The sequence below is a fragment of the Hyaena hyaena genome, unplaced genomic scaffold, assembly GCF_003009895.1.
Source record: "Hyaena hyaena isolate Hyena2069 unplaced genomic scaffold, ASM300989v1 scaffold_28, whole genome shotgun sequence".
Classification (NCBI taxonomy): Eukaryota; Metazoa; Chordata; class Mammalia; order Carnivora; family Hyaenidae; genus Hyaena; species Hyaena hyaena.
Window position 1 is genome coordinate 650,180 of NW_024080660.1, and position 9,710 is coordinate 659,889.

Sequence of the window (9,710 nt, forward strand, 5' to 3'; positions counted from 1 at the left end):
GTCGAGTTGACTAACGGACTGAGAGGCTGTTCCTAAGAGTGTTAGGAACTGAAACACAGTGCAAGATTCATCTTAATTCTTTCTAGGGATGCAGTCTAAAGCATACCCCACCCCTGTTTTATTCTAACTCACCATCCTGTGTCCTTCCTTGGTAGCCCTTATCACAATCCAGTTTCTTGTTTGCTATTCTCTGCTTACTTTACTAGAATGTTACTTCCAGGAGAGCAAGAACCTTGACTCTCTTAGTTTATCAGTGTATCCCAGCACCTGACACAGTGCCTGGTACCTAGTAGATATTCAAATTCTTCAAAGGTAGATATTAAAATTCTTCTAAATGAATGAATGACCAAATGGATACTAGATCCAAGGGTGAGGTAAATAGCTTCTCAGTGACTATAGGAAGGCATATGTAAAAGTATTCTCAGACTGCTCCTCTAGGCTGCTATATGACAATATGGAACTCTCTTTTTAATTAAGATTTGGTAAAAGGTTTTTTAAGTAATTGACATATTATCCATGGATAAGTGATACAGGTCTTCCCATTCCAGACAGATTTTTAAGAAAGATCTTGACAGTTCAAAGTTTAAACTGCTCTCAAGTATAAGAAGAGGCTTATATTCCCCAAAATAATTTTTTAAACATTAAGGTATTTAAAACTGCAAGATTCCATCTACAAAAATCATCTGCAAGTCCATTTAGTTTAACAAGCAACTATAAATCTCCTGTCATGCGTATTTTTATCAGTGGTAGAGTAAAAATATTCAATTCACTGATTCAGTGGTGAATTTGTAGATTCTCTACCAAAGACACTTTAATATCTTCATTTTCCCTTAACCTGTAACTTCAGGATACTCTAATTTCCATCTGGATTCTTAGAAAAAGATTTTACTTCACAGGAACTTTTCTTATCCACAGTAACTGTGAAATTGAATCTAGTCCTGACTTCACTACTTGTTCAATTCTAGCTTAACTGCAGTGCATTTATTTTGCATTCCCTGAATTATTCCATGGTTTTGTAACACAGTCCATTTCCTTGGGTGCATCAAGTCTATGGTTCAAGTCTACTTTCAGTAATTTTAGGGTGAAAAGATTCTGTTGATATCAGTCCACACATTTGTTGAAAATGGGACTCCAATAACCTGATGATTACACACCGGATCAACCTTCTTGAGATATATTCAGACATGGTGCACATTGATACATCAGGGTATCATCACAGCAATTTAAAGCCTAGCTAAAGATTAAGAAAGCAGAAAAGTTCAACGTTCACTTGTAGCCATCTTACTTGTTTTCACCACCTTCCCATACACTGGGTTTGATATTATACAATTTTTCTCTATATCAATAATCCTTCCAAAACCAGGTATAGCATGGATGTTATTAACTCAGCTGTTTTACTTTTGTGCAAAAATTATAGCAACATTAATGGAAATCAGTATAAAGAAGAAAGTGTTAATGGCATAATACTGTCATTACACCATATCAAATATTTCATTCCCTATCAATACATGAACATAATTTTAAATTGCATTTATAGTATACATATTTAGAATTTTGTCTTTTTTGCTTTATATGTTTCCATGTTACCAGATACTTCCTATTTATAATTTTTAGTGGTTAAGTATACCATCTGATAAAATTTTGTGATGTTTATAAAATGCTCCTTCTGTGGGATATTGGACATTTCTCTTTCATTTGGGGGACACCATCAAAATTAATACTTTAGATACACTTTACTAGAAAGTCTAAAACAAATTCTTGGGGGGTGCCTGGGTGGTGACTCTTGGTTTCATCTCAGGCCATGACCTCACGGTTCCTGAATTCAAGCCCCACGATGGGCTCTGTGCTGATAGTGCAGAGCTTGCTTGAGATTCTCTCTCTTCCTCTCTCTCTCTGCCTCTTCCTTGTTCATGCTCCTCTCACTCTCAAATAAACTTATAAATAAATAAGCAAACAAATAAATAAATAAAACAAATTCTTGGACTGGGATTAACAAGTCAAAGAACATGAACATTTTCAAATTTTGATTACATTTCAACCCGATTTAAAAGCTTGTCCCCAGAAACATGAATAATATGGGTATTCCCGGAAGTTTACGATGAATGCTAAAATGTTATGGGCTTTGTTTATATCAAGTAAAGCACTGAAGTAATAGGAAGGAAGTCATATCCAATTACTGGTCCATCCAGCCCAGGAGTTAATAGGAAGTTGTGGTCCTCTGTGACAGCTTATGAGATGTGTCCTCAAAACATCTTAGTTTACTTTAGCACCATTTTGGAGTAATTATTCATGAAATTATGTAAATACACAGCTTACTCAGAAACCAGCTTTAAAGATACTAGCTATAACACTCAGGTGGCAGGGACATTACTTTTTTGTTTGCCAAAAAAGCACTGTAGCGCCAGGACCTCAAACAGTGCCAGGAAGGTACACTTTCCAAACACGGTGTCCCTATGAAACCTTTTGTAAACTCAAGTAGCCTATAGCAAAAAAGCAATTGCCATTTTGTACAAGTGAAAATACTCTTCACATCTATTTCAATTGGTGAAAACAAGTACTAATGCAGGTCTTTTCAAGTACTAGTGTAGGTCTTTCAAGTACTAATGCAGGTCTTTTGTAAAAGCAAAGTGGGATAAAACAAACTTTCAAATAGTGGTGGAGGGGACTGTGTTAGTTGAACGAATCCATTTAATGAATGTTATAAAGATCAAAGGAACTCACTACATAGGTGTAAATTGGGGCTTTATTCTTTCTTCCCACCCACCCCCCCACGCCCTCATAGAATCTTAATTTACTTACAATCTACAAATCTCTTGATTAGAACCCATTTCACAGAAGAAAGTTAACAGAAGAACATTAGTGAGACCTTGCAGGGAAGGTTAGATTCAAATCCATTCTTCTCTGCAGTCTGGCCATTCTAGCCACACTGAACTTGGTAAGATCTGTCCCAGAGCCCAACACCCTGATGCACAGGCACACTTTTTGCCAAATGTTTTCTATTTTTCTATTCCCTAAAGGACCAATCTCTATGCGAGGATATTTAATACATTTAATAGTTAAGAAATAAAGTGATAAATAACCATGGTGAGAATAGAAGATAGCTCTCTTTCAAGGAAATTAATAGAGAATGAAAGATTCAAAAAGCTAAACCACATATCCTTGAGGAAAGGGCCCTATGGCAAATCTTACCATATTTGACTTGAGTCAAATGTGACTCTTCAAAGCAGCCACACAGCCCTCCAGGGGGGTACCATGCAATCAGAACAGAGAAGAGAGAGGCAAAGAAAATTCAGCAAGAAGAGACTACACAAAAAACAGAAAGTTTTGTTCAATTGCCTTACAATTTGTTTTAGTTTCTAGTTACTAGAAGTTGGGCAACAGTGGCTGTGGAGTTCAAGCATGAATTGTCTCTAAAAAGCACACTGAGATTTTCTAGAAAGAGTTCTAACAAAAGAGCTCTTAAAGATTTCAGCAACCTTTACACTTTTCCCTATTCCACAGAGATCTCTACACCATTTACATTCTACCAAGTACCAGGTACCTTTTCTTGAGCCAAGCATCATTTTTTATGTAGGTGATATTCAGGTGTGGCTTTTGGTAACTAATGAGTGCAAATAGCTGCATCAAAAATAAATAATTGAGATACTGTGGCTTCAGCAGTTTTTTTTTTTTTCAGCAAAAAACTAGAGTAAAATTCCAGATAGCTGGTCCTTATTTAAAGCTATAAAGATGTGGAAAGCAATCATTCCTAAGTGGGTAGAGCCAGGAGTTTTAAAGTGATCAAATCTATTGAAGACACAGGTTATATATAACTAAAATGAATTTCTATCATATTCTTTAATATTCATGTAGTTTAAAAGCAACCTAATTCAGTCTCCCTTTAAAAATTAATTTTCTTTCAAAAAGAAAAAAGGTATAGGATTTATTGTCAAACATGGAACCATCCTAGAACCATTCTAAGAGTTCAGAAAAACTCTAAACATAGTCTAGTAATCTGAATTAATGTGTGTTATCTGCATAGGAAGGGCAACATCCCACTCAGATGACTGACAATGTGAGTCAAGCAGAGGTAAAAAGTTTTCATATTAGCATATTAACAAAAGATCTATCAAAAATCAGAAAAGTGAATTTAAATTTCACATTAACTTAAAATGGAGCAAATAATACTCCAATTAAATGATGAGAATGAGTTTAAAGTTGCTTTAGCTTATTTTAAAATACAATATTTCAACTAAAGTAACCATGTATCGATATACTGTACAACTTTATATCAATTTTGCTTTTTGCTTCCAGTGATGCTGATGATACTGATACTTGATGAAATTTAGGTCACCTCATATTTGTTGTTTTTTGTAGAGCTTTACTTTTATGCGCATAAGTGTCACTGTAGACAAATAAGCAAAGATTTGGGAAAAAACCACCCACAATCCCATCACCCAGAAATAATACTTTGTTAACACTTCCAGGTTTCTTCCTATGCACACATTCTGACAAAAAGAAAGAAAGTATCATCTTGTATTTTACAACATCTTTTTTTAACTGAATAAATTTTGAACATCTTTCCATTTTTACAAAATCATTTTAGATAACTGCACTCTCTAAAAGTAGAGTAAGTTAGTTAACCTGTCTGGACATTTAGAATGTTTCAGTTTTTCCACTACTATGAACAGTGCTAGGATGAATATCTTTGCTTATCTTTAGTACACATCCCACAAAATTCCCATAGAAAATGTCCCAATAGGGGTGCCTGGGTGGCTCAGTCAGTTGGGCATCCAACTTCAGCTCAGGTCACGATCCAGGGTTCATGGGTTTGAAACCTGCGTTGGGCTCTGTGTTGACAGCTAGCTCGGAGCCTGGAGCTTGTTTCAGATTCTGTGTCTCCCTCTCTCTCTGACCCTCCCCTGCTCACACTGTCTCTCTCAGAAATAAATAAAAAACATTAAAAACTTTAAAAAAGAAAGAAAATGTCCCTAGAATTGTAACTGGTGGCTCAAATGCTCTATGCATATTTTAGCCTTTTGATATAAACTAACCTCCAGAAAAGCAGTCCTAATATAAACTAAAAAATGGAAAGTTTAGTCCACTTAAAGGAATGTTACATTAATCATGCATTTAACTTAGATGATGTCTTTTTAAAAATTTTCTAATGTTTATTTATTTTTGAGAGAGAGAGACAGAGTATGATCAGGGGAGGAGCAGAGAGAGGGAGACACAGAATCTGAAGCAGGCTCCAGGCTCTGAGCTGTCAGCACAGAGCCCAACTTGGGGCTCCAACTCACGAATGGTGAGATCATGACCTGAACTGAAGTTGGACACTCAACCAACTGAGCCACCCAGGAGCCCCTTAGATGATGTCTTAAATCAAGATGTAGGCAATATCAATTAACAAAGAAAAATGGCCAATAAACATAAGAAAACAACTTTCAAAATAATCACAAAAAATGCCAATCAAAATGATTACATTTCTTCTTTATCAGAAGATAGTATTTCTTAGAAATATCTAGAGTTGGCTAAAGAACAGAGCATAAAATGGGCACTTTCACACCCTGCAGGTAAGTAAGTAAACAGGCACAAACTTTTTGGAGGTCAATTTAGCAATATCAAAGCCTTAAGAATTTTCAAACCCTTCAACCTAGTATAGGGTATTTATAGACTTTATCCTACTAAAATAATCCAGAGACAGGTATAAAGAATTAGAAACAAAAGCATTCAGAGTATTATATATTTCATCATAACAGTGAAAAGTTACCAATTAACAGCATTTGTTTATTAAAAAATCTTTTTTAATGTTTTTATTTATTTTTGAGACAGAGAGACAGAGCATGAGAGGGGGAGGGGCAGAGGGAGACACAGAATCTGAAACAGGCTCCAAGCTCCAAGCTGCCTGTACAGAGTTCAATGCAGGGCTCAAACCCACAAACCGTGAGATCATGACCTGAGCTGAAGCCGGATGTTTAACTGATTGAGCCACCCAGGTGCCCCCAAAGATCAGCAGTTAAAAGCTCCATTTTATGGGGCACCTGGCTGGCACAGTTGATAGAGCATGCAACTCTTGATCTCAGGGTTGTGAGTTTGAGCCCTGTGTTGGATGTAGAAATTACTTAAAAATAAAAGCTTAAAAAAAAAAAAACTACATTTCTATAGGGAAAACTGAAAGAAAATACAACAAAATGTTGCTTAAATAGTTTTCTAAATGCTGGATGCTTCTTCTTCTTCTTTTTTGTTTTTTGTATCTTCCAGCTTAACAATAAACATCATCTGCCTGCTGATTGGAAAAAAATAAAAGAAACATAAAAATGTGTGCAGTCACTGAACTTTATTTCTTTCAGCAAAAATGCTACCAAGTCCTTTGAGAGTACCGGAGTTTTATCTTCAGCGTATTAGCTTACAGTTAATGGACATTGTTCATTTAAAGGATTATAAGTTAAAATATTTTTACTTCTACATGTTGTTCTATAATTTCTGGGTAGTTCGTGAAATTGTTTAAAATTTGCCTTTCTTGAGGATAATTTATACGAGCTTTTAACAGCACAGTAAGTTGGCAATTCAAGGCCTACCTATGATATGTGTGCCAATAAAAAATGTTTCCCATTAATAAAGACAATTAAAAGTGACAGAAAGTGGATCAAAGGAAAAGAATTAGTCAATTATTCTCCATTTCAGCGCCCTGTGCAATGGGCATTTGCAAACAGAGCAAGGTAAAGGAAATGGGACAGAGGCCTTTTGAATTATTTGTTTATTCACTCAAAAATATTCAGAAGCTGCTGTCAATCTGATGTAAAAACTAGAGCCACAAACAGAAGCCCTTTTTCTCCCCCCTTTCCATCTCTCTCCCTCATTCCCTCTAGAAGGGACAAAACCAAGACATGTAGATGCTATGCTCTCATTCAGAGAAATGATACCCCTCACTTCTAGAATAGTGTTTTCAAGTTACAGATTAGTTTTTAGTAGGTCCTATCCAGCACTTTTCAAAAAGTGAAATAGATGAACCCATTATAGTAATCATTCCACATATATGGTAAATTACACCATCATCGTGTATACCCTATACTTATACAGTGATGTATGCCAATTGTTTCTCAATGAAACTGGAAAAAAATAGAACGTAGGAGAGGGCAATAAGATATTATTTTGTGTGAAAACTTTATTATTTGATTTGTGTCATAGGTGATGTAAAATGTATTTTTGACTATGGGGTCATGAATAAAAGTCTGAAAGCTTCTATTCTAATGTAATAGAGAAACAATGAAATCATCAGTAAACTACTATTCCCCACTCTAATCAAAAATTAATCTCCAGGGTCGCTTGGCTGACTCATTTGGAAGAGCATGTGGCTTTTAATCTCTGGATTGTCGGTTTGAGCCCCTCAGTCAGTGTAAAGATTACTAAAAATAATGAATAAATTTCTAAAAAAAAATCTTAAAAAAAATTAAGTCCTCAATCAAGTAGTCTTAGAAAGTATGAAAAAAAATTACTTGAGATAGAAGGGTTCTAGAGTTATGCCCTGACCCAAATCTTAAAACTTCAGAAATTTTGTGTTGCCCAAAATCATATGAAGAGTGATGGCAGGTTGGCCACATTAAAGGCTGGTCTATTTCTTAATACTTAGTTTACCTGTTACACCATAATTATATAGCCTGCTATAGTACCACAAACCTCAAAATTCTCTGTTTCCACTTGCCTGACCATATTAAAGCCTTCCTTTGTATCCTCTGGAACTCATTCTATAATCAAACTCTCCTACAACCTTAACTTCCTGGCACTCACCTAAAACCTCTCTCCCACAGTGCTCTTAAGAGGAGGCTGTGCTTTCATCTGTTTTAACAAATACTGAGCACCTTCCAAGTTCCAGGCAATGTGCAAAGCACCATGAATATGGTAATGAGGAATGACAAATGCAGTGTTCTCTATTGGCGCTGGGCTGGCCCTCTTGCAGACACAGAGAGGAAGCCCATGTCTCAGGAGAGTAGGGCACAATCTGAGGAGCGGACACAGTGGCTGTACGAGGCCGCGCAGGAAATTTGGATTTTATGCGAAGAACGGTAGGAAGTGACTGAAGCATTTAAAACGGTGGAGTTACATGACATGAATAATACTAGAGGAGATGGGTTATGTGGTGGCAAAAATGAAAATAGGGAGGAGAGTTAGGCAGTGAAAACCATCTGAAGGAGAGGCGATGGTGCCTTGAACCAGAATACGGCAGTGGAAATAAACAGAACTGACTGAAAATGCATTCTGGAGGTCAGGAGAATCTGCCAATATACTGAAATGGGGAGAATTAGGAAGAACTAAAGTTTGGGGCTAGGTGCAGTCAGTGTCCTCTTTTCCCACAGTTTTTCCTTCCTAAAAACTTTTTAAAAGTTTTCCCTTTTTGCAAAGCTAAGTTTCTTTGAACCTTATGGCATTTGGCTGTATCCCTCTCCACCATTTCTCTTACTTCTATCAACTACCTAGCCAGGTCCTAGAAGAACACTTTGGAAACGGGCTCCTCTCCTCCCCGAGTCCTGCCATCTTTCTGAATATCTTCAAGATCTAAGGGAATCAGCCATCCAACACTTTGCCCCCATTGTTCTTGACCGCCCTTATCTCCAACTTTGCTCTGCATTGGTTCAGCCACGTCTCTAGTAGTCATACCCGAGACCTTGTAAGGTCCAGACCTCCTCTCTCTGGAATAAATTCTGATAACCCACTCTGGCTTGAACCTCTTGTCCTTTGGGCTTCCTCATCTAATTCCACCACAGCAGTTTTCCAAACTCCTGAGGGCTTTTCCCGACTCCCTCTCTGCTTCTATCCAGCTTGGATTCCAAACCAGTCCAACACTCCATTTCCAATCGTTGTCCTTTCTGCTACCTGGCAAATCCATGCCTGTCCCTTCCAACTGGTACCACTTGCTATATAGTCATGGTCCTTCTGAAATTTCCCCTTGCTTTCCCTACACTTATTCTTTGCCTGCCTGACTCCTTATCTTTCATGTCTTCATGATTCCTAAACCAGGGTAAGTACCCAACGATACAACTCTATAGCATCCTCACCTCTTCCTCTCATTATATTCTGCTTCAGGCCCTTTTAAAAAATTCACTAGACTTTAATTAAGCTTAAGAGGAGAAGGACCATGTCTGATTCTTAACTTTAGTGCCAGCGGCTAGTAATGCTTGGCATGCAATAAATATTGTTATGGGGTAATATCCTATTTTAAAAACTGAAACATAAAAAGTAGAGTAATTTTTGAGTTGAAAAAGTGAAATCATAACATTATATCTTTTGCCAAACTTACCTAGTCTGTTATCCTTTGCATGGAAAGACTGTCCTATTAGGAAAGTGTTATAAAATTGGCCTACCACCAGCAGGCATTGATTTTACATTGATTAACCCTTTTGATCTCCCTTGTGACCAATGACATAAATCTGCAACATATCTGACTGATGTTAGGATCGTCAGAATATCTGAAATATTAACCATTTTAAATGCTCATGTATTTATTCCTTTTGGGCAAATTTTTGTTTCAGAATGCTAATACTGAAAATCACTTTTTATTTATCTTTATTTATTTGAGTAATCTCTACACCCAAAATGGGGCTCGAACTCATAACCCAGAGATCAAGGTCACATGCCCTTCCAACCAAGCCAGCCAGGTGCCCCTAAAAATCACATTTTAAAAAGTTTATGTCAGGGTGCCTGGGTGACTCAGCTGGCTTAGCATCTGATTCTCG